The sequence below is a fragment of the Sander lucioperca genome, chromosome 24, assembly GCF_008315115.2.
Source record: "Sander lucioperca isolate FBNREF2018 chromosome 24, SLUC_FBN_1.2, whole genome shotgun sequence".
NCBI classification, from domain to species: Eukaryota; Metazoa; Chordata; class Actinopteri; order Perciformes; family Percidae; genus Sander; species Sander lucioperca.
The window spans coordinates 4,472,164-4,499,136 of NC_050196.1; the positions used below are offsets into that span (position 1 = coordinate 4,472,164).

Sequence of the window (26,973 nt, forward strand, 5' to 3'; positions counted from 1 at the left end):
AATCTGCTCGCTAGCTGGCTACTATGGAAAGATGAAGGCACTGAGAGGGACAGGACTGTTTAAAATTACTCTCTTCTTAACAGTTAGCTGCAATGTAGTATTATGCATGCAATCGTTTTCTTTTGTTGTATACTGTAAAACTTGAAATAAAAGCCTGGAAATAGCAATTTGTTCTATGTCTGTTTCTTTTTGTTTTTGGTTTGCATAATTTGTTATTTATTTGGATAGCCTAATTCTTATATGGGTAGCCTCATAGTGTTAAATGTTAAATTTCATAATATTTCCCAAGGAAATATGTGTAAGGAATTAAAGACCTGTCTGATATGGACGCCTGTTCTACATAAAAGCAGGGTCAGTTAGATGATTTAGGTAAATAAAAGCCCTGGCTTTTTATGGGCTTTGAAGTTTCATGAATACCTACCGTTTCTGCAGTAAATGGTTAACCAGTGGCTCTAGACTTGTGATGAATTACGACAGAGAAATCCTTATCAATTACTTTACCATAACAATGTCAGAGAAAAATACAGAATATTGAATTACACAGAGGGGGGAATTGATTCCAAAAGAATGTATTTATTTAAATAACTATATACAACAGTGCACCATTTTTCACTTCGCTCCTCTTCACTGCCCTCCTCCCCCTCCATCCCTTTGCCCTACTCCCATCTGCTCCTTTTTTTTCCCATAGCCTCTGGCTGCCAGGCGCTCCCGCCATTCAGTCACAGACTCGGTGGCTGTCTCCCCACAGTACCAGTTCCCATAGAACTGCTGGTGCCCTGGCAGCTTGCGATCCTTTGAGCACATTCTACACACCACCACATCGGTTTTTTTTGTGTACTTTCTAAACCGTTCACCCGCCTCTTCCCTCTCCCTCCTCCTCTTTCTGTTCTTCTGTGTAGTATATGGAACATCTAAAACAGGTGGTGTTGAAGGCACAAGATCGGCTGGCAGGATCAGCCTCTGGCTTGGACCTTGTGTTGCGGTAGCTGAAGGGAGCTGTACAGAGGCGAGTTTGGCGGTGGTGGTGGCTGAAGGGTGCTGCAGGGATGTGAGCGTGGCGGTGGCTGATGGGCGCTGCAGGGAGGTGAGGGTGGCAGAGGCTGAAGGGCGCTGCAGGGAGGTGAGGGTGGCGGAGGCTGAAGGGCACTGCAGGGAGGTGAGGGTGGCGGAGGCTGAAGGGCACTGCAGGGAGGTGAGGGTGGCGGAGGCAGAAGGGTGCTGCAGGGATGTGAGCGTGGCTGAAGGGTGCTGCAGGGATGTGAGCGTGGCTGAAGGGTGCTGCAGGGATGTGAGTGTGGCTGAAGGGCGCTGCAGGGAGGTGAGGGTGGCGGAGGCTGAAGGGCGCTGCAGGGAGGTGAGGGTGGCGGAGGCTGAAGGGCGCTGCAGGGAGGTGAGGGTGGCGGAGGCAGAAGGGTGCTGCAGGGATGTGAGCGTGGCTGAAGGGTGCTGCAGGGATGTGAGCGTGGCTGAAGGGCGCTGCAGGGAGGTGAGGGTGGCGGAGGCTGAAGGGTGCTGCAGGGAGGTGAGGGTGGCGGAGGCTGAAGGGCGCTGCAGGGAGGTGAGGGTGGCGGTGGCTGAAGGGCGCTGCAGGGAGGTGAGGGTGGCAGTGGCTGAAGGGCGCTGCAGGGGGGTAAATGTTGCGCTGGCCGCAACACACTGTAGCGAAGAGGATATTGTGGCAAGTTGGTCTGTCTCCCCTAATGTCAGCCGTCTTTTCAGCCTGGCTGTGCCTGCTGTATTGGTTGGCAGGGAAAAGACATGTGGGTTGTCCACCACAACCACGACAGACAGAGCCTCTTTCTGGAGTGTAGACTGCTGCTGCACAGGTCCTGCAATTGGAGCCTCAGGACAGGGGATGGCTTGTTGCAGCACCTGAGTCTCCTGTCTCTGGCCACGGTCGTTGTGCCTGAATAAAAATAACAACAACAACAACAAAAGGGCAGTTTTAAACAAGATATATATTCCACAAATAAAGCTGTTGTTGCTACTTAGGTTGTACAGATATTTATTGATTTACTCACCATTCTGACAGTGTTTTCGTGTTCACCTCGGGCAGCTGGATGGTGGTGTTGGCCATCACACATGCGTTGTTGACAACGCATTGGCGTATGTTGTTGTACGCATGGATGACTTGGGTCCACCGGCTCTGGCTGCTCTTGGGGCTCTTCTTTCGGCCAGTGATGGCCATGCAGAGCTGGATGAAGATGGCCTCCACCAGCCGGTTGCAGTCTGGCCACTGATCCGAACTGCGTGACCCGACGAAAGACCTGGACAATTAAGGCAGTGAAAAACATTGTTATTACAGGTATGGTCACAAGGATTGTAAACAAAACAAACAAACAAACAAAAAAAATAATCAAATGAGCGTACCGTCTGGTGGACTCCACCCCTGGTGCCACAGTCTTTTTTGAGATCCTAAACCGACCTCTTTTTAGGGTTTGCTGGTGACGAGGAGGGTACGTTGTCCTGGCCTTGTCAAAGTCAGACAAGCCCTGCCAGAGGGCTATGATGTGCTGTGCCTCCTCCTGTGTTAGGGCAAGGCTGTGGCTTTTTAGGGCCACAAGGCAGCGTGCCCAGTCCTGGACTGCTGCATAGCCGGGGATGTTGTCCGGTCCAACAGAGCTCTAGATGAATAAAATGGAACATAGTGACTTGTAGCAAAGCACAATATGTTAGGATTGATTCTTTAAAATCAATTGCAAAAAAAGTTAAAACTTACATCAGATGAAGACACAGGATCAGGAGCTACAGCAGACGGACCTGTGGCAGGTGGAGGGGCTGTGGCAAGCACACCTGTGGCGGCTGGGGACTGGGAAGTGGAGGGCACTGCAGTGGCAGGGGACTGACTGGTGGGTGGTGCAGCAGACGCTGGGGACCGTCTAGTGGGTGGTGCGGCAGGTGCTGGGGGCACACTGGTGGGTAGTGTGGAAGGCACTGGGGGCACAGTAGTGGGTGGTGCAGCAGACGCTGGGGACCGTCTAGTGGGTGGTGCGACAGGTGCTGGGGGCAGACTGGTGGGTTCTGTGCCAGGTGCTACATCAGCAGAACCCGCGCCGAGTGAAGCAGCCGTGGCAGTGATACCAGCGAGTGGGGGAGGTTCCAGGATGGGGACAGTAAAGTCCTCTAACTCCTCTACCTCAGGCTCAACATAGCCCTCATCCTCGGCCACAGACACCTCCTCTGTCTCCAACGCAGCCAGTGTGAGTTTATAGTCCTCCAGTGCACGGCCAGTCTGGTGATACAAATACTCCACCCCAATGAGCTCACCTTAAAATCACAAAAACATAAAACAAACTTCGTCATTCGTCAAACATCAAACTATAGGTTAAGTACAGTGCTCAGCATAAGTGAATACACCCATGCTAAAGTTGACTAAAAAGAGGAATACAAAATCATCTTTTGGAACTTGATCTTAATGCCTTAATTTAAAAAATGAGGAAAAATCGAACCTATAAGGACACCAATTTTCTTTGTGAATGAATAATGTATCGTAAAAAAATAAATGTTCTTCCTTAAAATACAGGGGGCATAAGATCATCTCTCAATGCAAATCAATCCAGCTATTAGGCTAACTGAAATAAAACCATGCCAATCTCTAGGTATGGTGAAGGGTATGTGATGATGTGGGGCTATTTTAATTCCAAAGGCCAAGGGAACTTTATCAGGATGCATATTATCCTGGATCCATGAAATAACTGGCCTTTAAAAATAAAAATCTGCCTGCCTCTATGTGAATTTAACATAGGGGTGTACTGACGGACTGCCCCCTGTATTTTAAGGAAGAACATTTATTTATTTACGATACATTATTCATTCACAAAGAAAATTGGTGTCCTTAAAGGTTGGATTTTTCCTCATTTTTTAAATTAGGGCATTGAGATCAATTACCAAAAGATTTTTTATTCCTCTTTTTAGTCAGCTTTAGCATGGGTGTATTCACTTATGCTTAGCACTGTAGATGCAAAATTTGAATTAAAATGTTTTTTAGACACAAAGTAAGTGTACCAGTGTATTTCCGTGGAGGTGTGTACGTCAGGACCCTCCTTCCTATGACCTCCTCGGCGAGCTGGTTGACAGCATGCCGTAGAAGGCCACTGTAGGAGTGGGGCTCCACTCTCCCCTCCGCAGCCATGCCCCTGTCCTCGTTCCACCTGGCAAGGCCATCCACCAGATAGGCCTGGAAGAATGTGGCACTGGCCAGAGTTCCTAAAGATAGAAATAGTTGTTTTAGTCAATTGTGCTTTAATTCTCTACATCAATCTACATGTTTTTGTGCTAAAGTTGAGATGACATTTTACCTGGGATGAACCGGTTCATGTGGAGATGGAAACTCTCCAGAGATGTTGACCCCCTAGCGCATCTGTAGGTCGGCAGAGTGTGCCCCCCTTTCTGCAGGGTCCCCGTCTGCATATACAGCTGCACGCCAGGGGCGTCCTGGAGGCAGCAAAGGTGTTTTTTCTGCGCCTTCCAGATCTCCGCCATCCTCTCACTGTGGATGAGGGGCACTCCAAGAGTGTTGCACCCCCTCTCCCCGTCGTAGGACACCAAGAGCTGGGTGATGAGTGCCTCCATGTCATCATTGCTCCTGGTGGTCCGCCTGCAGTGCAGCGCCATCTCTGCCCTGGTGAGGTGTCGCATGACATCAGCAGGGGTGGAGGGGTGTATGTGCCTCGCTGCCAGCTCAGCGCGCTTGGCTGCTGTCAGGGCACGCAAGTCATCCTCATCCCAGATAAAAATACACTGGCTCAGTTGGTTCATGAAGCCAGCGTAGAGAGAGTGGGAGTCTGTGGTGCACCCAACGGCAATCCTCCGCATGTAGTGCCATATGTCCAGGCGTATCAGCATGCGGTCCCACGTCCTGAACAGCCTGGGCAAATGTGTGGATCCGCAACAGTCCCGGTCCACATAAAGCACCTCAGGAGGGGACACCCTAGCATCTGTGTAGCGGCTGACGAGGCCACCAATCAGTGGTCCGAGGCCATAGCCCTCACTGGCCGTCAGCACGGACATGATCACCTGCCCGTGCTCATTGCCAATGTTGGTGGCCCATGATGCTGTGGAGTGGTGTGCAAGCTTCTTCACAATCTTTTTGGTTGAGTCCATTTTCAGGATTCGCCCAAAAAGGGAGGTGATGCTCGCCTTGATCTCCTCCAGCCTTCCCAGCACGTCCTGGGAGTACACCTGCATCAGCCACCGATGTTTTGGCACCGGCAGCATTGCAGGCATGTCTCCGATGGTCACCGGAGAAACCAGCCCTGCAGACACAGCCCGTGTGACCCCACTGCAGTCTGTCAGGAATTGGAGCTGCTTCTGCAGCCAGACCTCGGAGTGCTGCTCCGCCAACTGTCTCTGCACCTGGCTGCTGCTGTTCCCGAGGCCCCTCTGGCGCATCTGCCGCACGACCTGCAAGTCGCAGCCCAGCTTGGACGTCAGCAGACAGGGGAACTGGACGCGATGGCCGATGTCCAGCTGGCGGATAATGTTGCAGGTCCAGCTGATGACCTTCCGCTTGCACCCCTTGCAGGCCAGATACTCTGCCACCATAAAGTAGCTCCCGCTGACACCAACCACCTGCCGTACCCTCTGGTGCAATCCGGCAGATGTCAACTCCTCCTTCCCGCAGTCCTCATGAGGGCAGAGTAGCCGCACGCGCCACAGCTTCCTCGGCATCCAAAGGAACAGGGGGTGGCCGAAGTACCTCTCCATCGGCGGAATACCAGTGGGGGCACGTGATGGCTGCGGGGGGTACCACCACATCCTGTCCACCCTGGTGAAGTCCAGCTCTGGCTGTCCAGTCCTAGACCACTTAAAGAGGGCCTTTGAGATCCACTGCTGGTCTAGGACTGGCAAGGCCGGTATCCAGCCAGCAGGGAGACAAACTCTGCTCTCTATGAAACAGAACACAAGAGATGCAGTGTAAGGCTCTTGTTTTATGTATGTTGTGTTGAACACACACAAATTGAAATGTCTGAGAGTATCTTTGTATTTATTTTCTGCACATTGCAACAACTGTGTTTATGTAATTTGTATATGTCATTTTACTACTATTATTCTTATTACTACTATCTCACAAACAAATGTATTGTTGTATCTACAGGCATGCCAATAACATTTAATTTCAATCAAACTGAATTGTATCTCACGTGCTGCTATCGCCTCCTCCACATGCTCTGCTGCCATGACAAGGTCCCTGTCATCCACGGCACATGGTGGCTCCAATCCACACGGCACTGCTGCTGGGACTGATGGACGGACGTACTCCGATGAGCCTCGTACTGGCACTGCTGGAATGGCTAGAGAAGACAATAATGATTGAGTTTAAAAAAAAAAAAAAAATCTTTATGTATGTGTATATTCATATTACTATTGGCATCACACACCTTTAACTACATTAGACTTACTAGGCTGAAACCTATTGGCAGAAGAAGAGACAAGTCTTCTGACCGACGTGTCAATGCTCCTTTGGCTCAGAGTCTTTCCCACCAACAATGCACGCATTGACGTGACTGGCACACGCATGGTGGAAGGGGCACCGCTAGTGGATGGCGATGCAGAGCCTTGGGGCCGGCTGGTGGGTGGCACTGCAGGTGATGGGAACCGCCTGGTGGGTGGCACTGCAGAGGCTGGGGACCGGCTAGTGGGTGGCACTGCAGAGGCTGGGGACCGGCTAGTGGGTGGCACTGCAGAGGCTGGGGACCGGCTAGTGGGTGGCACTGTAGAGGCTGGGGACCGGCTAGTGGGTGGCACTGCAGAGGCTGGGGACCGGCTAGTGGGTGGCACTGTGGGCGCTGGGGACCGACTGGTGGATGCTGCAGCAGAGGCTGAGGCACTGCCAACAGATGATGTGGAGGAGGATGATTGGGTGCTCGGCGCCCGTTGCAGCTTCCTGGAGATAGCCTCCCGGCCCTCAGGGAACATCTCCATGTAGCGTCGGAAGGCTTTCTTGTTGACGCTGTTGGCTAGGGCGTCCTTCACCTCACCCCTCTCACTCTCCCTGATCATGGAAGCCACCAGGTACCCAGCATACCCAAGAGCATTCTCCAGGACCCACTTGAATGTCTGCCCCCTGAAAACACCGAACTGCAGCTTATGCAGACCCAGCACACAGACCTCATCTTCTGGGTCGAGGCCTTGCTCAGCTGCAGCTCGCTTGGCCAACTCCAACACCTCGTCTGGTGGAAGAGGACGCATCCATGGCTGGGCCCTGCTCTTCACCCGACCAGCATCATGGGAGTCATTTAAATTGACTGTCCCATCAGCCCTCTTTCTAAACTTTGGCTCCATAGCTGTCAGTAAGGAAGACAATGTTAAAACCTCATGTTTATCTGAGCAACTATCAGAATATTAGCCTAATGATACATCTTAAGGACTATTTAAAAAGTTAGAAACATGATGACAAGTCCAGATAGCGTTATGAACCACCCCATACTGTTCTATTTATTTACAAATGTACATACTGTAATCACACATAGCCTTATTCTACTGCTCTTCATACTATTCATCCTGCACATACACTTATTCTATTACTCTTATAATGTTACCACACACTGAACATAGCTGTACATATCTGTCTATATGGTTCACACAGAATACCCATATTTATTCTGTTTTTCTTATTATATATTCTGCTAATACACTGTGCATATATCTATATTATTCGTACTACTAAATAATGTCACTGCTACTACATTGCACATGTTGTTCATACATCGTACACACACACATACCTATAGATTGATGCTATTATATAGTAATAAAGGCTTTGCTAATAAAAGTCCACCAAAAGTGACGATGACTAAAGATAAAAATAGCGCAAGCTTCAAGAGACAACTCTGATTACGTCCCGTTAAGGTAAGCCGCGGGGCTAAATTAACACTCATTTCTACCTGGCTTGTCCAAACAGTGATTTATCATCAATGGTAGGCTAATGCTAACGTTTCGCCAACAAACAAAAAAAACAATAACTTTCACTCAGTCAAACGTACGAATGAAGCAGAGTTCAGTTTGTGAGTGATAAATCGTTTTCAAGTGGGGGAGGGGACACTTCGGTAACTTTGAACTTTTGAACATGACACTTACAATACAGTAAAAAAAAATAAACGTAAACAAACTTACCAACAAAGTTGAAATCTTCCTCCGCAGAAGTGAAACTTTCCGAAAACAAAAGCGCAAAATACTCACTGAGGTAAATAATAACTGTAGCAGCGTTAGCGTAGCTACCTGTGCAGATGCATTTCCAATTCGGAGCTCGCGTCGCTACAGGGGGTGAGGGCGGGAAGTAACCCATGGCAACGGCTCTCTGATTGGCTCCTGCTTGGATACGCGGACTGCTCAGGGACTGGCCGTTGCCAGGCTGTCACCTGCTGTCACCTGCTGTCACTGGGGAAACGCGCCTCCTCATTGGCTCTCCATTTCTTGGAAGACACTCGAGCTGTCATTGGCTCTCGTCGTGGCTGATTTGTGGTAGCAACTAGCCCCCTCATTGGCCAATTCTTGGTAGCTATTCGAGCTGTCATTCGCTGGCCGTTGCTCGACACACAGCCGGCCGGGAGAGCTAGCCGGGCTAATTTTCTGCAGAGTTTAGTTGCTTCGCGACTGTTGGACCCATCGTCTCGACGTAGCTGTACTCGTAGCCGACAGCTAGTCCTTTCTAAGAGTACTTCTGTGTCTTTGTAGCCCTTCCAGATTCTTATTAATCCTGCCGGGAAGAGTGGGACTTTTCTGAGACATTGCACAATAATTCCAGAGGGATTGCACTTCTAGAATGTTCATAACAGTTCTAGAATTTTAAGTTGTAGTATTAGAATGTCAGGTTAAAGTTCTAGATTTTTAAGATGCGGTTCAAGAGCGTAACAATACCATTCTAGAATATTAAGTTAGAGTTCTAGAATGTTAAATTAAGCTGGGCTAGATATTCTAGACTGTCAAATTGCTGTCCTAGAATGTTATTTACAGTTGTAGAATTGTAAGTTGTAGTATTACATTGTCAGGTTGAAGTTCTAGAATTGTAAGATGTGGTTCAAGATTGTAACAACACCATTCTAGAATGTTAAGTTACCATTCTAGAATGTTAAATAAGCTGGGCTAGATATGTTTACACAGAGTTAGATGCTTCGCGACCGTTGGACCCATCGTCTCGACGTAGCTGTACCTCGTTAGCCGACAGCTAGTCCTTTCTAAAGAGTGCTTCTGTGTCTTTGTAGCCCTTCCAGATTCTTATTAATCCTGCCGGGAAGAGTGGGACTTTTCTGAGACATTGCACAATAATTCCAGAGGGATTGCACTTCTAGAATGTTCATAACAGTTCTAGAATTTTAAGTTGTAGTATTAGAATGTCAGGTTAAAGTTCTAGATTTTTAAGATGCGGTTCAAGAGCGTAACAATACCATTCTAGAATATTAAGTTAGAGTTCTAGAATGTTAAATTAAGCTGGGCTAGATATTCTAGACTGTCAAATTGCTGTCCTAGAATGTTATTTACAGTTGTAGAATTGTAAGTTGTAGTATTACATTGTCAGGTTGAAGTTCTAGAATTGTAAGATGTGGTTCAAGATTGTAACAACACCATTCTAGAATGTTAAGTTACCATTCTAGAATGTTAAATTAAGCTGGGCTAGATATGTTTACACAGAGTTTAGATGCTTCGCGACCGTTGGACCCATCGTCTCGACGTAGCTGTACCTCGTTAGCCGACAGCTAGTCCTTTCTAAAGAGTACTTCTGTGTCTTTGTAGCCCTTCCAGATTCTTATTAATCCTGCCGGGAAGAGTGGGACTTTTCGGAGACATTGCACAATAATTCCAGAGGGATTGCACTTCTAGAATGTTCATAACAGTTCTAGAATTTTAAGTTGTAGTATTAGAATGTCAGGTTAAAGTTCTAGATTTTTAAGATGCGGTTCAAGAGCGTAACAATACCATTCTAGAATATTAAGTTAGAGTTCTAGAATGTTAAATTAAGCTGGGCTAGATATTCTAGACTGTCAAATTGCTGTCCTAGAATGTTATTTACAGTTGTAGAATTGTAAGTTGTAGTATTACATTGTCAGGTTGAAGTTCTAGAATTGTAAGATGTGGTTCAAGATTGTAACAACACCATTCTAGAATGTTAAGTTACCATTCTAGAATGTTAAATTAAGCTGGGCTAGATATGTTTACACAGAGTTTAGATGCTTCGCGACCGTTGGACCCATCGTCTCGACGTAGCTGTACCTCGTTAGCCGACAGCTAGTCCTTTCTAAAGAGTACTTCTGTGTCTTTGTAGCCCTTCCAGATTCTTATTAATCCTGCCGGGAAGAGTGGGACTTTTCGGAGACATTGCACAATAATTCCAGAGGGATTGCACTTCTAGAATGTTCATAACAGTTCTAGAATTTTAAGTTGTAGTATTAGAATGTCAGGTTAACGTTCTAGATTTTTAAGATGCAGTTCAAGAGTGTAACAATACAATTCTAGAATGTTAAGTTAGAGTTCTAGAATGTTAAATTAAGCTGGGCTAGATATTCTAGACTGTCAAATTGCTGGTCTAGAATGTTATTTACAGTTGTAGAATTTGAAGTTGTAGTATTACATTGTCAGGTTGAAGTTCTAGAATTGTAAGATGTGGTTCAAGATTGTGACATGTTAAAGAACAGTCTAAACAGTCCTTTGTGTTAACTTTTACCATTTGCTACAGGGGTAGTGTACTTGTTCTATACTGTGTAGCATGGGGATAGGGTAAACATGCAGATGGAATGTAAAGAGGGGTGATCACTGCAACAACAAGGTGCTGCTGGGATTCGAACCCAGGATCTCCTGTTTACTAGACAGGCACTTTCACCAACTAAGCCACAGCACCTCCACGTGCACTTCTGTAATATTAAATCTTCCATTGTCTTTCACCTTGTATAAGCTGTATAATATATTGGCTGATTGATATATTCTAACATTTACCATAACTACGGTTTTGCTGAGGTTTGCACTGTTTAAGTCCCAAGGGCAATAATAAGCTATTCTGGATATTTCCCTTTATGTTAGTTAACTGGTCAGTCATGTGTCGTAACACCTCACTAACACAGTCCTGAACTCAAAGATTGCCGCTTTCAAACACAGCATCGCCCAACGTGGGGCTCGAACCCACGACCCTGAGATTAAGAGTCTCATGCTCTACCGACTGAGCTAGCCGGGCTAATTTTCTGCAGAGTTTAGTTGCTTCGCGACTGTTGGACCCATCGTCTCGACGTAGCTGTAACTCGTTGGCCGACAGCTAGTCCTTTCTAAAGAGTGCTTCTGTGTCTTTGTAGCCCTTCCAGATTCTTATTAATCCTGCCGGGAAGAGTGGGACTTTTCTGAGACATTGCACAATAATTCCAGAGGGATTGCACTTCTAGAATGTTCATAACAGTTCTAGAATTTTAAGTTGTAGTATTAGAATGTCAGGTTAAAGTTCTAGATTTTTAAGATGCGGTTCAAGAGCGTAACAATACCATTCTAGAATATTAAGTTAGAGTTCTAGAATGTTAAATTAAGCTGGGCTAGATATTCTAGACTGTCAAATTGCTGTCCTAGAATGTTATTTACAGTTGTAGAATTGTAAGTTGTAGTATTACATTGTCAGGTTGAAGTTCTAGAATTGTAAGATGTGGTTCAAGATTGTAACAACACCATTCTAGAATGTTAAGTTACCATTCTAGAATGTTAAATTAAGCTGGGCTAGATATGTTTACACAGAGTTTAGATGCTTCGCGACCGTTGGACCCATCGTCTCGACGTAGCTGTACCTCGTTAGCCGACAGCTAGTCCTTTCTAAAGAGTACTTCTGTGTCTTTGTAGCCCTTCCAGATTCTTATTAATCCTGCCGGGAAGAGTGGGACTTTTCGGAGACATTGCACAATAATTCCAGAGGGATTGCACTTCTAGAATGTTCATAACAGTTCTAGAATTTTAAGTTGTAGTATTAGAATGTCAGGTTAACGTTCTAGATTTTTAAGATGCAGTTCAAGAGTGTAACAATACAATTCTAGAATGTTAAGTTAGAGTTCTAGAATGTTAAATTAAGCTGGGCTAGATATTCTAGACTGTCAAATTGCTGGTCTAGAATGTTATTTACAGTTGTAGAATTTGAAGTTGTAGTATTACATTGTCAGGTTGAAGTTCTAGAATTGTAAGATGTGGTTCAAGATTGTGACATGTTAAAGAACAGTCTAAACAGTCCTTTGTGTTAACTTTTACCATTTGCTACAGGGGTAGTGTACTTGTTCTATACTGTGTAGCATGGGGATAGGGTAAACATGCAGATGGAATGTAAAGAGGGGTGATCACTGCAACAACAAGGTGCTGCTGGGATTTGAACCCAGGATCTCCTGTTTACTAGACAGGCACTTTCACCAACTAAGCCACAGCACCTCCACGTGCACTTCTGTAATATTAAATCTTCCATTGTCTTTCACCTTGTATAAGCTGTATAATATATTGGCTGATTGATATATTCTAACATTTACCATAACTACGGTTTTGCTGAGGTTTGCACTGTTTAAGTCCCAAGGGCAATAATAAGCTATTCTGGGTATTTCCTTTATGTTAGTTAACTGGTCAGTCATGTGTCGTAACACCTCACTAACACAGTCCTGAACTCAAAGATTGCCGCTTTCAAACACAGCATCGCCCAACGTGGGGCTCGAACCCACGACCCTGAGATTAAGAGTCTCATGCTCTACCGACTGAGCTAGCCGGGCTAGTTTTCTGCAGAGTTTAGTTGCTTCGCGACTGTTGGACCCATCGTCTCGACGTAGCTGTAACTCGTTGGCCGACAGCTAGTCCTTTCTAAAGAGTGCTTCTGTGTCTTTGTAGCCCTTCCAGATTCTTATTAATCCTGCCGGGAAGAGTGGGACTTTTCTGAGACATTGCACAATAATTCCAGAGGGATTGCACTTCTAGAATGTTCATAACAGTTCTAGAATTTTAAGTTGTAGTATTAGAATGTCAGGTTAAAGTTCTAGATTTTTAAGATGCGGTTCAAGAGCGTAACAATACCATTCTAGAATATTAAGTTAGAGTTCTAGAATGTTAAATTAAGCTGGGCTAGATATTCTAGACTGTCAAATTGCTGTCCTAGAATGTTATTTACAGTTGTAGAATTGTAAGTTGTAGTATTACATTGTCAGGTTGAAGTTCTAGAATTGTAAGATGTGGTTCAAGATTGTAACAATACCATTCTAGAATGTTAAATTAAGCTGGGCTAGATATGTTTACACAGAGTTTAGATGCTTCGCGACCGTTGGACCCATCGTCTCGACGTAGCTGTACCTCGTTAGCCGACAGCTAGTCCTTTCTAAAGAGTACTTCTGTGTCTTTGTAGCCCTTCCAGATTCTTATTAATCCTGCCGGGAAGAGTGGGACTTTTCGGAGACATTGCACAATAATTCCAGAGGGATTGCACTTCTAGAATGTTCATAACAGTTCTAGAATTTTAAGTTGTAGTATTAGAATGTCAGGTTAACGTTCTAGATTTTTAAGATGCAGTTCAAGAGTGTAACAATACAATTCTAGAATGTTAAGTTAGAGTTCTAGAATGTTAAATTAAGCTGGGCTAGATATTCTAGACTGTCAAATTGCTGGTCTAGAATGTTATTTACAGTTGTAGAATTTGAAGTTGTAGTATTACATTGTCAGGTTGAAGTTCTAGAATTGTAAGATGTGGTTCAAGATTGTGACATGTTAAAGAACAGTCTAAACAGTCCTTTGTGTTAACTTTTACCATTTGCTACAGGGGTAGTGTACTTGTTCTATACTGTGTAGCATGGGGATAGGGTAAACATGCAGATGGAATGTAAAGAGGGGTGATCACTGCAACAACAAGGTGCTGCTGGGATTTGAACCCAGGATCTCCTGTTTACTAGACAGGCACTTTCACCAACTAAGCCACAGCACCTCCACGTGCACTTCTGTAATATTAAATCTTCCATTGTCTTTCACCTTGTATAAGCTGTATAATATATTGGCTGATTGATATATTCTAACATTTACCATAACTACGGTTTTGCTGAGGTTTGCACTGTTTAAGTCCCAAGGGCAATAATAAGCTATTCTGGGTATTTTCCTTTATGTTAGTTAACTGGTCAGTCATGTGTCGTAACACCTCACTAACACAGTCCTGAACTCAAAGATTGCCGCTTTCAAACACAGCATCGCCCAACGTGGGGCTCGAACCCACGACCCTGAGATTAAGAGTCTCATGCTCTACCGACTGAGCCAGCCGGGCTAGTTTTCTGCAGAGTTTAGTTGCTTCGCGACTGTTGGACCCATCGTCTCGACGTAGCTGTAACTCGTTGGCCGACAGCTAGTCCTTTCTAAAGAGTGCTTCTGTGTCTTTGTAGCCCTTCCAGATTCTTATTAATCCTGCCGGGAAGAGTGGGACTTTTCTGAGACATTGCACAATAATTCCAGAGGGATTGCACTTCTAGAATGTTCATAACAGTTCTAGAATTTTAAGTTGTAGTATTAGAATGTCAGGTTAAAGTTCTAGATTTTTAAGATGCGGTTCAAGAGCGTAACAATACCATTCTAGAATATTAAGTTAGAGTTCTAGAATGTTAAATTAAGCTGGGCTAGATATTCTAGACTGTCAAATTGCTGTCCTAGAATGTTATTTACAGTTGTAGAATTGTAAGTTGTAGTATTACATTGTCAGGTTGAAGTTCTAGAATTGTAAGATGTGGTTCAAGATTGTAACAACACCATTCTAGAATGTTAAGTTACCATTCTAGAATGTTAAATTAAGCTGGGCTAGATATGTTTACACAGAGTTTAGATGCTTCGCGACCGTTGGACCCATCGTCTCGACGTAGCTGTACCTCGTTAGCCGACAGCTAGTCCTTTCTAAAGAGTACTTCTGTGTCTTTGTAGCCCTTCCAGATTCTTATTAATCCTGCCGGGAAGAGTGGGACTTTTCGGAGACATTGCACAATAATTCCAGAGGGATTGCACTTCTAGAATGTTCATAACAGTTCTAGAATTTTAAGTTGTAGTATTAGAATGTCAGGTTAAAGTTCTAGATTTTTAAGATGCGGTTCAAGAGCGTAACAATACCATTCTAGAATATTAAGTTAGAGTTCTAGAATGTTAAATTAAGCTGGGCTAGATATTCTAGACTGTCAAATTGCTGTCCTAGAATGTTATTTACAGTTGTAGAATTGTAAGTTGTAGTATTACATTGTCAGGTTGAAGTTCTAGAATTGTAAGATGTGGTTCAAGATTGTAACAACACCATTCTAGAATGTTAAGTTACCATTCTAGAATGTTAAATTAAGCTGGGCTAGATATGTTTACACAGAGTTTAGATGCTTCGCGACCGTTGGACCCATCGTCTCGACGTAGCTGTACCTCGTTAGCCGACAGCTAGTCCTTTCTAAAGAGTACTTCTGTGTCTTTGTAGCCCTTCCAGATTCTTATTAATCCTGCCGGGAAGAGTGGGACTTTTCGGAGACATTGCACAATAATTCCAGAGGGATTGCACTTCTAGAATGTTCATAACAGTTCTAGAATTTTAAGTTGTAGTATTAGAATGTCAGGTTAACGTTCTAGATTTTTAAGATGCAGTTCAAGAGTGTAACAATACAATTCTAGAATGTTAAGTTAGAGTTCTAGAATGTTAAATTAAGCTGGGCTAGATATTCTAGACTGTCAAATTGCTGGTCTAGAATGTTATTTACAGTTGTAGAATTTGAAGTTGTAGTATTACATTGTCAGGTTGAAGTTCTAGAATTGTAAGATGTGGTTCAAGATTGTGACATGTTAAAGAACAGTCTAAACAGTCCTTTGTGTTAACTTTTACCATTTGCTACAGGGGTAGTGTACTTGTTCTATACTGTGTAGCATGGGGATAGGGTAAACATGCAGATGGAATGTAAAGAGGGGTGATCACTGCAACAACAAGGTGCTGCTGGGATTCGAACCCAGGATCTCCTGTTTACTAGACAGGCACTTTCACCAACTAAGCCACAGCACCTCCACGTGCACTTCTGTAATATTAAATCTTCCATTGTCTTTCACCTTGTATAAGCTGTATAATATATTGGCTGATTGATATATTCTAACATTTACCATAACTACGGTTTTGCTGAGGTTTGCACTGTTTAAGTCCCAAGGGCAATAATAAGCTATTCTGGATATTTCCCTTTATGTTAGTTAACTGGTCAGTCATGTGTCGTAACACCTCACTAACACAGTCCTGAACTCAAAGATTGCCGCTTTCAAACACAGCATCGCCCAACGTGGGGCTCGAACCCACGACCCTGAGATTAAGAGTCTCATGCTCTACCGACTGAGCTAGCCGGGCTAATTTTCTGCAGAGTTTAGTTGCTTCGCGACTGTTGGACCCATCGTCTCGACGTAGCTGTAACTCGTTGGCCGACAGCTAGTCCTTTCTAAAGAGTGCTTCTGTGTCTTTGTAGCCCTTCCAGATTCTTATTAATCCTGCCGGGAAGAGTGGGACTTTTCTGAGACATTGCACAATAATTCCAGAGGGATTGCACTTCTAGAATGTTCATAACAGTTCTAGAATTTTAAGTTGTAGTATTAGAATGTCAGGTTAAAGTTCTAGATTTTTAAGATGCGGTTCAAGAGCGTAACAATACCATTCTAGAATATTAAGTTAGAGTTCTAGAATGTTAAATTAAGCTGGGCTAGATATTCTAGACTGTCAAATTGCTGTCCTAGAATGTTATTTACAGTTGTAGAATTGTAAGTTGTAGTATTACATTGTCAGGTTGAAGTTCTAGAATTGTAAGATGTGGTTCAAGATTGTAACAACACCATTCTAGAATGTTAGTACCATTCTAGAATGTTAAATTAAGCTGGGCTAGATATGTTTACACAGAGTTTAGATGCTTCGCGACCGTTGGACCCATCGTCTCGACGTAGCTGTACCTCGTTAGCCGACAGCTAGTCCTTTCTAAAGAGTACTTCTGTGTCTTTGTAGCCCTTCCAGATTCTTATTAATCCTGCCGGGAAGAGTGGGACTTTTCGGAGACATTGCACAATAATTCCAGAGGGATTGCACTTCTAGAATGTTCATAACAGTTCTAGAATTTTAAGTTGTAGTATTAGAATGTCAGGTTAACGTTCTAGATTTTTAAGATGCAGTTCAAGAGTGTAACAATACAATTCTAGAATGTTAAGTTAGAGTTCTAGAATGTTAAATTAAGCTGGGCTAGATATTCTAGACTGTCAAATTGCTGGTCTAGAATGTTATTTACAGTTGTAGAATTTGAAGTTGTAGTATTACATTGTCAGGTTGAAGTTCTAGAATTGTAAGATGTGGTTCAAGATTGTGACATGTTAAAGAACAGTCTAAACAGTCCTTTGTGTTAACTTTTACCATTTGCTACAGGGGTAGTGTACTTGTTCTATACTGTGTAGCATGGGGATAGGGTAAACATGCAGATGGAATGTAAAGAGGGGTGATCACTGCAACAACAAGGTGCTGCTGGGATTTGAACCCAGGATCTCCTGTTTACTAGACAGGCACTTTCACCAACTAAGCCACAGCACCTCCACGTGCACTTCTGTAATATTAAATCTTCCATTGTCTTTCACCTTGTATAAGCTGTATAATATATTGGCTGATTGATATATTCTAACATTTACCATAACTACGGTTTTGCTGAGGTTTGCACTGTTTAAGTCCCAAGGGCAATAATAAGCTATTCTGGGTATTTTCCTTTATGTTAGTTAACTGGTCAGTCATGTGTCGTAACACCTCACTAACACAGTCCTGAACTCAAAGATTGCCGCTTTCAAACACAGCATCGCCCAACGTGGGGCTCGAACCCACGACCCTGAGATTAAGAGTCTCATGCTCTACCGACTGAGCTAGCCGGGCTAGTTTTCTGCAGAGTTTAGTTGCTTCGCGACTGTTGGACCCATCGTCTCGACGTAGCTGTAACTCGTTGGCCGACAGCTAGTCCTTTCTAAAGAGTGCTTCTGTGTCTTTGTAGCCCTTCCAGATTCTTATTAATCCTGCCGGGAAGAGTGGGACTTTTCTGAGACATTGCACAATAATTCCAGAGGGATTGCACTTCTAGAATGTTCATAACAGTTCTAGAATTTTAAGTTGTAGTATTAGAATGTCAGGTTAAAGTTCTAGATTTTTAAGATGCGGTTCAAGAGCGTAACAATACCATTCTAGAATATTAAGTTAGAGTTCTAGAATGTTAAATTAAGCTGGGCTAGATATTCTAGACTGTCAAATTGCTGTCCTAGAATGTTATTTACAGTTGTAGAATTGTAAGTTGTAGTATTACATTGTCAGGTTGAAGTTCTAGAATTGTAAGATGTGGTTCAAGATTGTAACAACACCATTCTAGAATGTTAAGTTACCATTCTAGAATGTTAAATTAAGCTGGGCTAGATATGTTTACACAGAGTTTAGATGCTTCGCGACCGTTGGACCCATCGTCTCGACGTAGCTGTACCTCGTTAGCCGACAGCTAGTCCTTTCTAAAGAGTACTTCTGTGTCTTTGTAGCCCTTCCAGATTCTTATTAATCCTGCCGGGAAGAGTGGGACTTTTCGGAGACATTGCACAATAATTCCAGAGGGATTGCACTTCTAGAATGTTCATAACAGTTCTAGAATTTTAAGTTGTAGTATTAGAATGTCAGGTTAACGTTCTAGATTTTTAAGATGCAGTTCAAGAGTGTAACAATACAATTCTAGAATGTTAAGTTAGAGTTCTAGAATGTTAAATTAAGCTGGGCTAGATATTCTAGACTGTCAAATTGCTGGTCTAGAATGTTATTTACAGTTGTAGAATTTGAAGTTGTAGTATTACATTGTCAGGTTGAAGTTCTAGAATTGTAAGATGTGGTTCAAGATTGTGACATGTTAAAGAACAGTCTAAACAGTCCTTTGTGTTAACTTTTACCATTTGCTACAGGGGTAGTGTACTTGTTCTATACTGTGTAGCATGGGGATAGGGTAAACATGCAGATGGAATGTAAAGAGGGGTGATCACTGCAACAACAAGGTGCTGCTGGGATTTGAACCCAGGATCTCCTGTTTACTAGACAGGCACTTTCACCAACTAAGCCACAGCACCTCCACGTGCACTTCTGTAATATTAAATCTTCCATTGTCTTTCACCTTGTATAAGCTGTATAATATATTGGCTGATTGATATATTCTAACATTTACCATAACTACGGTTTTGCTGAGGTTTGCACTGTTTAAGTCCCAAGGGCAATAATAAGCTATTCTGGGTATTTTCCTTTATGTTAGTTAACTGGTCAGTCATGTGTCGTAACACCTCACTAACACAGTCCTGAACTCAAAGATTGCCGCTTTCAAACACAGCATCGCCCAACGTGGGGCTCGAACCCACGACCCTGAGATTAAGAGTCTCATGCTCTACCGACTGAGCAGCGGGCTAATTTTCTGCAGAGTTTAGTTGCTTCGCGACTGTTGGACCCATCGTCTCGACCCATCGTGGCCGACAGCTAGTCCTTTCTAAAGAGTGCTTCTGTGTCTTTGTAGCCCTTCCAGATTCTTATTAATCCTGCCGGGAAGAGTGGGACTTTTCTGAGACATTGCACAATAATTCCAGAGGGATTGCACTTCTAGAATGTTCATAACAGTTCTAGAATTTTAAGTTGTAGTATTAGAATGTCAGGTTAAAGTTCTAGATTTTTAAGATGCGGTTCAAGAGCGTAACAATACCATTCTAGAATATTAAGTTAGAGTTCTAGAATGTTAAATTAAGCTGGGCTAGATATTCTAGACTGTCAAATTGCTGTCCTAGAATGTTATTTACAGTTGTAGAATTGTAAGTTGTAGTATTACATTGTCAGGTTGAAGTTCTAGAATTGTAAGATGTGGTTCAAGATTGTAACAACACCATTCTAGAATGTTAAGTTACCATTCTAGAATGTTAAATTAAGCTGGGCTAGATATGTTTACACAGAGTTTAGATGCTTCGCGACCGTTGGACCCATCGTCTCGACGTAGCTGTACCTCGTTAGCCGACAGCTAGTCCTTTCTAAAGAGTACTTCTGTGTCTTTGTAGCCCTTCCAGATTCTTATTAATCCTGCCGGGAAGAGTGGGACTTTTCTGAGACATTGCACAATAATTCCAGAGGGATTGCACTTCTAGAATGTTCATAACAGTTCTAGAATTTTAAGTTGTAGTATTAGAATGTCAGGTTAAAGTTCTAGATTTTTAAGATGCGGTTCAAGAGCGTAACAATACCATTCTAGAATATTAAGTTAGAGTTCTAGAATGTTAAATTAAGCTGGGCTAGATATTCTAGACTGTCAAATTGCTGTCCTAGAATGTTATTTACAGTTGTAGAATTGTAAGTTGTAGTATTACATTGTCAGGTTGAAGTTCTAGAATTGTAAGATGTGGTTCAAGATTGTAACACCATCTAGAGTAAGTACCATTCTAGAATGTTAAATTAAGCTGGGCTAGATATGTTTACACAGAGTTTAGATGCTTCGCGACCGTTGGACCCATCGTCTCGACGTAGCTGTACCTCGTTAGCCGACAGCTAGTCCTTTCTAAAGAGTACTTCTGTGTCTTTGTAGCCCTTCCAGATTCTTATTAATCCTGCCGGGAAGAGTGGGACTTTTCGGAGACATTGCACAATAATTCCAGAGGGATTGCACTTCTAGAATGTTCATAACAGTTCTAGAATTTTAAGTTGTAGTATTAGAATGTCAGGTTAACGTTCTAGATTTTTAAGATGCAGTTCAAGAGTGTAACAATACAATTCTAGAATGTTAAGTTAGAGTTCTAGAATGTTAAATTAAGCTGGGCTAGATATTCTAGACTGTCAAATTGCTGGTCTAGAATGTTATTTACAGTTGTAGAATTTGAAGTTGTAGTATTACATTGTCAGGTTGAAGTTCTAGAATTGTAAGATGTGGTTCAAGATTGTGACATGTTAAAGAACAGTCTAAACAGTCCTTTGTGTTAACTTTTACCATTTGCTACAGGGGTAGTGTACTTGTTCTATACTGTGTAGCATGGGGATAGGGTAAACATGCAGATGGAATGTAAAGAGGGGTGATCACTGCAACAACAAGGTGCTGCTGGGATTTCGAACCCAGGATCTCCTGTTTACTAGACAGGCACTTTCACCAACTAAGCCACAGCACCTCCACGTGCACTTCTGTAATATTAAATCTTCCATTGTCTTTCACCTTGTATAAGCTGTATAATATATTGGCTGATTGATATATTCTAACATTTACCATAACTACGGTTTTGCTGAGGTTTGCACTGTTTAAGTCCCAAGGGCAATAATAAGCTATTCTGGGTATTTCCCTTTATGTTAGTTAACTGGTCAGTCATGTGTCGTAACACCTCACTAACACAGTCCTGAACTCAAAGATTGCCGCTTTCAAACACAGCATCGCCCAACGTGGGGCTCGAACCCACGACCCTGAGATTAAGAGTCTCATGCTCTACCGACTGAGCTAGCCGGGCTAGTTTTCTGCAGAGTTTAGTTGCTTCGCGACTGTTGGACCCATCGTCTCGACGTAGCTGTAACTCGTTGGCCGACAGCTAGTCCTTTCTAAAGAGTGCTTCTGTGTCTTTGTAGCCCTTCCAGATTCTTATTAATCCTGCCGGGAAGAGTGGGACTTTTCTGAGACATTGCACAATAATTCCAGAGGGATTGCACTTCTAGAATGTTCATAACAGTTCTAGAATTTTAAGTTGTAGTATTAGAATGTCAGGTTAAAGTTCTAGATTTTTAAGATGCGGTTCAAGAGCGTAACAATACCATTCTAGAATATTAAGTTAGAGTTCTAGAATGTTAAATTAAGCTGGGCTAGATATTCTAGACTGTCAAATTGCTGTCCTAGAATGTTATTTACAGTTGTAGAATTGTAAGTTGTAGTATTACATTGTCAGGTTGAAGTTCTAGAATTGTAAGATGTGGTTCAAGATTGTAACAACACCATTCTAGAATGTTAAGTTACCATTCTAGAATGTTAAATTAAGCTGGGCTAGATATGTTTACACAGAGTTTAGATGCTTCGCGACCGTTGGACCCATCGTCTCGACGTAGCTGTACCTCGTTAGCCGACAGCTAGTCCTTTCTAAAGAGTACTTCTGTGTCTTTGTAGCCCTTCCAGATTCTTATTAATCCTGCCGGGAAGAGTGGGACTTTTCTGAGACATTGCACAATAATTCCAGAGGGATTGCACTTCTAGAATGTTCATAACAGTTCTAGAATTTTAAGTTGTAGTATTAGAATGTCAGGTTAAAGTTCTAGATTTTTAAGATGCGGTTCAAGAGCGTAACAATACCATTCTAGAATATTAAGTTAGAGTTCTAGAATGTTAAATTAAGCTGGGCTAGATATTCTAGACTGTCAAATTGCTGTCCTAGAATGTTATTTACAGTTGTAGAATTGTAAGTTGTAGTATTACATTGTCAGGTTGAAGTTCTAGAATTGTAAGATGTGGTTCAAGATTGTAACAATACCATTCTAGAATGTTAAATTAAGCTGGGCTAGATATGTTTACACAGAGTTTAGATGCTTCGCGACCGTTGGACCCATCGTCTCGACGTAGCTGTACCTCGTTAGCCGACAGCTAGTCCTTTCTAAAGAGTACTTCTGTGTCTTTGTAGCCCTTCCAGATTCTTATTAATCCTGCCGGGAAGAGTGGGACTTTTCGGAGACATTGCACAATAATTCCAGAGGGATTGCACTTCTAGAATGTTCATAACAGTTCTAGAATTTTAAGTTGTAGTATTAGAATGTCAGGTTAACGTTCTAGATTTTTAAGATGCAGTTCAAGAGTGTAACAATACAATTCTAGAATGTTAAGTTAGAGTTCTAGAATGTTAAATTAAGCTGGGCTAGATATTCTAGACTGTCAAATTGCTGGTCTAGAATGTTATTTACAGTTGTAGAATTTGAAGTTGTAGTATTACATTGTCAGGTTGAAGTTCTAGAATTGTAAGATGTGGTTCAAGATTGTGACATGTTAAAGAACAGTCTAAACAGTCCTTTGTGTTAACTTTTACCATTTGCTACAGGGGTAGTGTACTTGTTCTATACTGTGTAGCATGGGGATAGGGTAAACATGCAGATGGAATGTAAAGAGGGGTGATCACTGCAACAACAAGGTGCTGCTGGGATTCGAACCCAGGATCTCCTGTTTACTAGACAGGCACTTTCACCAACTAAGCCACAGCACCTCCACGTGCACTTCTGTAATATTAAATCTTCCATTGTCTTTCACCTTGTATAAGCTGTATAATATATTGGCTGATTGATATATTCTAACATTTACCATAACTACGGTTTTGCTGAGGTTTGCACTGTTTAAGTCCCAAGGGCAATAATAAGCTATTCTGGATATTTCCCTTTATGTTAGTTAACTGGTCAGTCATGTGTCGTAACACCTCACTAACACAGTCCTGAACTCAAAGATTGCCGCTTTCAAACACAGCATCGCCCAACGTGGGGCTCGAACCCACGACCCTGAGATTAAGAGTCTCATGCTCTACCGACTGAGCTAGCCGGGCTATTTTCTGCAGAGTTTAGTTGCTTCGCGACTGTTGGACCCATCGTCTCGACGTAGCTGTAACTCGTTGGCCGACAGCTAGTCCTTTCTAAAGAGTGCTTCTGTGTCTTTGTAGCCCTTCCAGATTCTTATTAATCCTGCCGGGAAGAGTGGGACTTTTCTGAGACATTGCACAATAATTCCAGAGGGATTGCACTTCTAGAATGTTCATAACAGTTCTAGAATTTTAAGTTGTAGTATTAGAATGTCAGGTTAAAGTTCTAGATTTTTAAGATGCGGTTCAAGAGCGTAACAATACCATTCTAGAATATTAAGTTAGAGTTCTAGAATGTTAAATTAAGCTGGGCTAGATATTCTAGACTGTCAAATTGCTGTCCTAGAATGTTATTACAGTTGTAGAATTGTAAGTTGTAGTATTACATTGTCAGGTTGAAGTTCTAGAATTGTAAGATGTGGTTCAAGATTGTAACAACACCATTCTAGAATGTTAAGTTACCATTCTAGAATGTTAAATTAAGCTGGGCTAGATATGTTTACACAGAGTTTAGATGCTTCGCGACCGTTGGACCCATCGTCTCGACGTAGCTGTACCTCGTTAGCCGACAGCTAGTCCTTTCTAAAGAGTACTTCTGTGTCTTTGTAGCCCTTCCAGATTCTTATTAATCCTGCCGGGAAGAGTGGGACTTTTCGGAGACATTGCACAATAATTCCAGAGGGATTGCACTTCTAGAATGTTCATAACAGTTCTAGAATTTTAAGTTGTAGTATTAGAATGTCAGGTTAACGTTCTAGATTTTTAAGATGCAGTTCAAGAGTGTAACAATACAATTCTAGAATGTTAAGTTAGAGTTCTAGAATGTTAAATTAAGCTGGGCTAGATATTCTAGACTGTCAAATTGCTGGTCTAGAATGTTATTTACAGTTGTAGAATTTGAAGTTGTAGTATTACATTGTCAGGTTGAAGTTCTAGAATTGTAAGATGTGGTTCAAGATTGTGACATGTTAAAGAACAGTCTAAACAGTCCTTTGTGTTAACTTTTACCATTTGCTACAGGGGTAGTGTACTTGTTCTATACTGTGTAGCATGGGGATAGGGTAAACATGCAGATGGAATGTAAAGAGGGGTGATCACTGCAACAACAAGGTGCTGCTGGGATTTGAACCCAGGATCTCCTGTTTACTAGACAGGCACTTTCACCAACTAAGCCACAGCACCTCCACGTGCACTTCTGTAATATTAAATCTTCCATTGTCTTTCACCTTGTATAAGCTGTATAATATATTGGCTGATTGATATATTCTAACATTTACCATAACTACGGTTTTGCTGAGGTTTGCACTGTTTAAGTCCCAAGGGCAATAATAAGCTATTCTGGGATATTTCCCTTTATGTTAGTTAACTGGTCAGTCATGTGTCGTAACACCTCACTAACACAGTCCTGAACTCAAAGATTGCCGCTTTCAAACACAGCATCGCCCAACGTGGGGCTCGAACCCACGACCCTGAGATTAAGAGTCTCATGCTCTACCGACTGAGCTAGCCGGGCTAGTTTTCTGCAGAGTTTAGTTGCTTCGCGACTGTTGGACCCATCGTCTCGACGTAGCTGTAACTCGTTGGCCGACAGCTAGTCCTTTCTAAAGAGTGCTTCTGTGTCTTTGTAGCCCTTCCAGATTCTTATTAATCCTGCCGGGAAGAGTGGGACTTTTCTGAGACATTGCACAATAATTCCAGAGGGATTGCACTTCTAGAATGTTCATAACAGTTCTAGAATTTTAAGTTGTAGTATTAGAATGTCAGGTTAAAGTTCTAGATTTTTAAGATGCGGTTCAAGAGCGTAACAATACCATTCTAGAATATTAAGTTAGAGTTCTAGAATGTTAAATTAAGCTGGGCTAGATATTCTAGACTGTCAAATTGCTGTCCTAGAATGTTATTTACAGTTGTAGAATTGTAAGTTGTAGTATTACATTGTCAGGTTGAAGTTCTAGAATTGTAAGATGTGGTTCAAGATTGTAACAACACCATTCTAGAATGTTAAGTTACCATTCTAGAATGTTAAATTAAGCTGGGCTAGATATGTTTACACAGAGTTTAGATGCTTCGCGACCGTTGGACCCATCGTCTCGACGTAGCTGTACCTCGTTAGCCGACAGCTAGTCCTTTCTAAAGAGTACTTCTGTGTCTTTGTAGCCCTTCCAGATTCTTATTAATCCTGCCGGGAAGAGTGGGACTTTTCGGAGACATTGCACAATAATTCCAGAGGGATTGCACTTCTAGAATGTTCATAACAGTTCTAGAATTTTAAGTTGTAGTATTAGAATGTCAGGTTAACGTTCTAGATTTTTAAGATGCAGTTCAAGAGTGTAACAATACAATTCTAGAATGTTAAGTTAGAGTTCTAGAATGTTAAATTAAGCTGGGCTAGATATTCTAGACTGTCAAATTGCTGGTCTAGAATGTTATTTACAGTTGTAGAATTTGAAGTTGTAGTATTACATTGTCAGGTTGAAGTTCTAGAATTGTAAGATGTGGTTCAAGATTGTGACATGTTAAAGAACAGTCTAAACAGTCCTTTGTGTTAACTTTTACCATTTGCTACAGGGGTAGTGTACTTGTTCTATACTGTGTAGCATGGGGATAGGGTAAACATGCAGATGGAATGTAAAGAGGGGTGATCACTGCAACAACAAGGTGCTGCTGGGATTCGAACCCAGGATCTCCTGTTTACTAGACAGGCACTTTCACCAACTAAGCCACAGCACCTCCACGTGCACTTCTGTAATATTAAATCTTCCATTGTCTTTCACCTTGTATAAGCTGTATAATATATTGGCTGATTGATATATTCTAACATTTACCATAACTACGGTTTTGCTGAGGTTTGCACTGTTTAAGTCCCAAGGGCAATAATAAGCTATTCTGGGATATTTCCCTTTATGTTAGTTAACTGGTCAGTCATGTGTCGTAACACCTCACTAACACAGTCCTGAACTCAAAGATTGCCGCTTTCAAACACAGCATCGCCCAACGTGGGGCTCGAACCCACGACCCTGAGATTAAGAGTCTCATGCTCTACCGACTGAGCTAGCCGGGCTAGTTTTCTGCAGAGTTTAGTTGCTTCGCGACTGTTGGACCCATCGTCTCGACGTAGCTGTAACTCGTTGGCCGACAGCTAGTCCTTTCTAAAGAGTGCTTCTGTGTCTTTGTAGCCCTTCCAGATTCTTATTAATCCTGCCGGGAAGAGTGGGACTTTTCTGAGACATTGCACAATAATTCCAGAGGGATTGCACTTCTAGAATGTTCATAACAGTTCTAGAATTTTAAGTTGTAGTATTAGAATGTCAGGTTAAAGTTCTAGATTTTTAAGATGCGGTTCAAGAGCGTAACAATACCATTCTAGAATATTAAGTTAGAGTTCTAGAATGTTAAATTAAGCTGGGCTAGATATTCTAGACT

General features: G+C 42.6%; 1 protein-coding gene and 20 non-coding genes across 21 annotated transcripts in view; all 21 read right to left on the bottom strand.

The window, feature by feature from the left end:
• LOC116058582 (gastrula zinc finger protein XlCGF57.1-like) overlaps positions 1–26,973 on the bottom strand; it is a 308,880-nt gene that overhangs the window by 193,736 nt on the left and 88,171 nt on the right. The gene's annotated exons all lie outside the window — the stretch shown is intronic.
• Positions 10,761–10,834, bottom strand: trnat-agu. Its single transcript has one exon. It is a non-coding gene; the product is annotated as a tRNA-Thr (tRNA).
• On the bottom strand, positions 11,092–11,164 carry trnak-cuu. The gene has a single exon. It is a non-coding gene; the product is annotated as a tRNA-Lys (tRNA).
• Positions 12,308–12,381, bottom strand: trnat-agu. The gene has a single exon. It is a non-coding gene; the product is annotated as a tRNA-Thr (tRNA).
• On the bottom strand, positions 12,638–12,710 carry trnak-cuu. The gene has a single exon. It is a non-coding gene; the product is annotated as a tRNA-Lys (tRNA).
• Positions 13,833–13,906, bottom strand: trnat-agu. Its single transcript has one exon. It is a non-coding gene; the product is annotated as a tRNA-Thr (tRNA).
• Positions 14,164–14,236, bottom strand: trnak-cuu. The gene has a single exon. It is a non-coding gene; the product is annotated as a tRNA-Lys (tRNA).
• Positions 15,909–15,982, bottom strand: trnat-agu. Its single transcript has one exon. It is a non-coding gene; the product is annotated as a tRNA-Thr (tRNA).
• Positions 16,240–16,312, bottom strand: trnak-cuu. The gene has a single exon. It is a non-coding gene; the product is annotated as a tRNA-Lys (tRNA).
• Positions 17,454–17,527, bottom strand: trnat-agu. Its single transcript has one exon. It is a non-coding gene; the product is annotated as a tRNA-Thr (tRNA).
• trnak-cuu lies at positions 17,785–17,857 on the bottom strand. The gene has a single exon. It is a non-coding gene; the product is annotated as a tRNA-Lys (tRNA).
• On the bottom strand, positions 19,001–19,074 carry trnat-agu. Its single transcript has one exon. It is a non-coding gene; the product is annotated as a tRNA-Thr (tRNA).
• Positions 19,332–19,402, bottom strand: trnak-cuu. Its single transcript has one exon. It is a non-coding gene; the product is annotated as a tRNA-Lys (tRNA).
• trnat-agu lies at positions 21,058–21,132 on the bottom strand. The gene has a single exon. It is a non-coding gene; the product is annotated as a tRNA-Thr (tRNA).
• trnak-cuu lies at positions 21,390–21,462 on the bottom strand. Its single transcript has one exon. It is a non-coding gene; the product is annotated as a tRNA-Lys (tRNA).
• trnat-agu lies at positions 23,114–23,187 on the bottom strand. The gene has a single exon. It is a non-coding gene; the product is annotated as a tRNA-Thr (tRNA).
• On the bottom strand, positions 23,445–23,517 carry trnak-cuu. The gene has a single exon. It is a non-coding gene; the product is annotated as a tRNA-Lys (tRNA).
• On the bottom strand, positions 24,659–24,732 carry trnat-agu. The gene has a single exon. It is a non-coding gene; the product is annotated as a tRNA-Thr (tRNA).
• trnak-cuu lies at positions 24,991–25,063 on the bottom strand. The gene has a single exon. It is a non-coding gene; the product is annotated as a tRNA-Lys (tRNA).
• Positions 26,207–26,280, bottom strand: trnat-agu. The gene has a single exon. It is a non-coding gene; the product is annotated as a tRNA-Thr (tRNA).
• Positions 26,539–26,611, bottom strand: trnak-cuu. The gene has a single exon. It is a non-coding gene; the product is annotated as a tRNA-Lys (tRNA).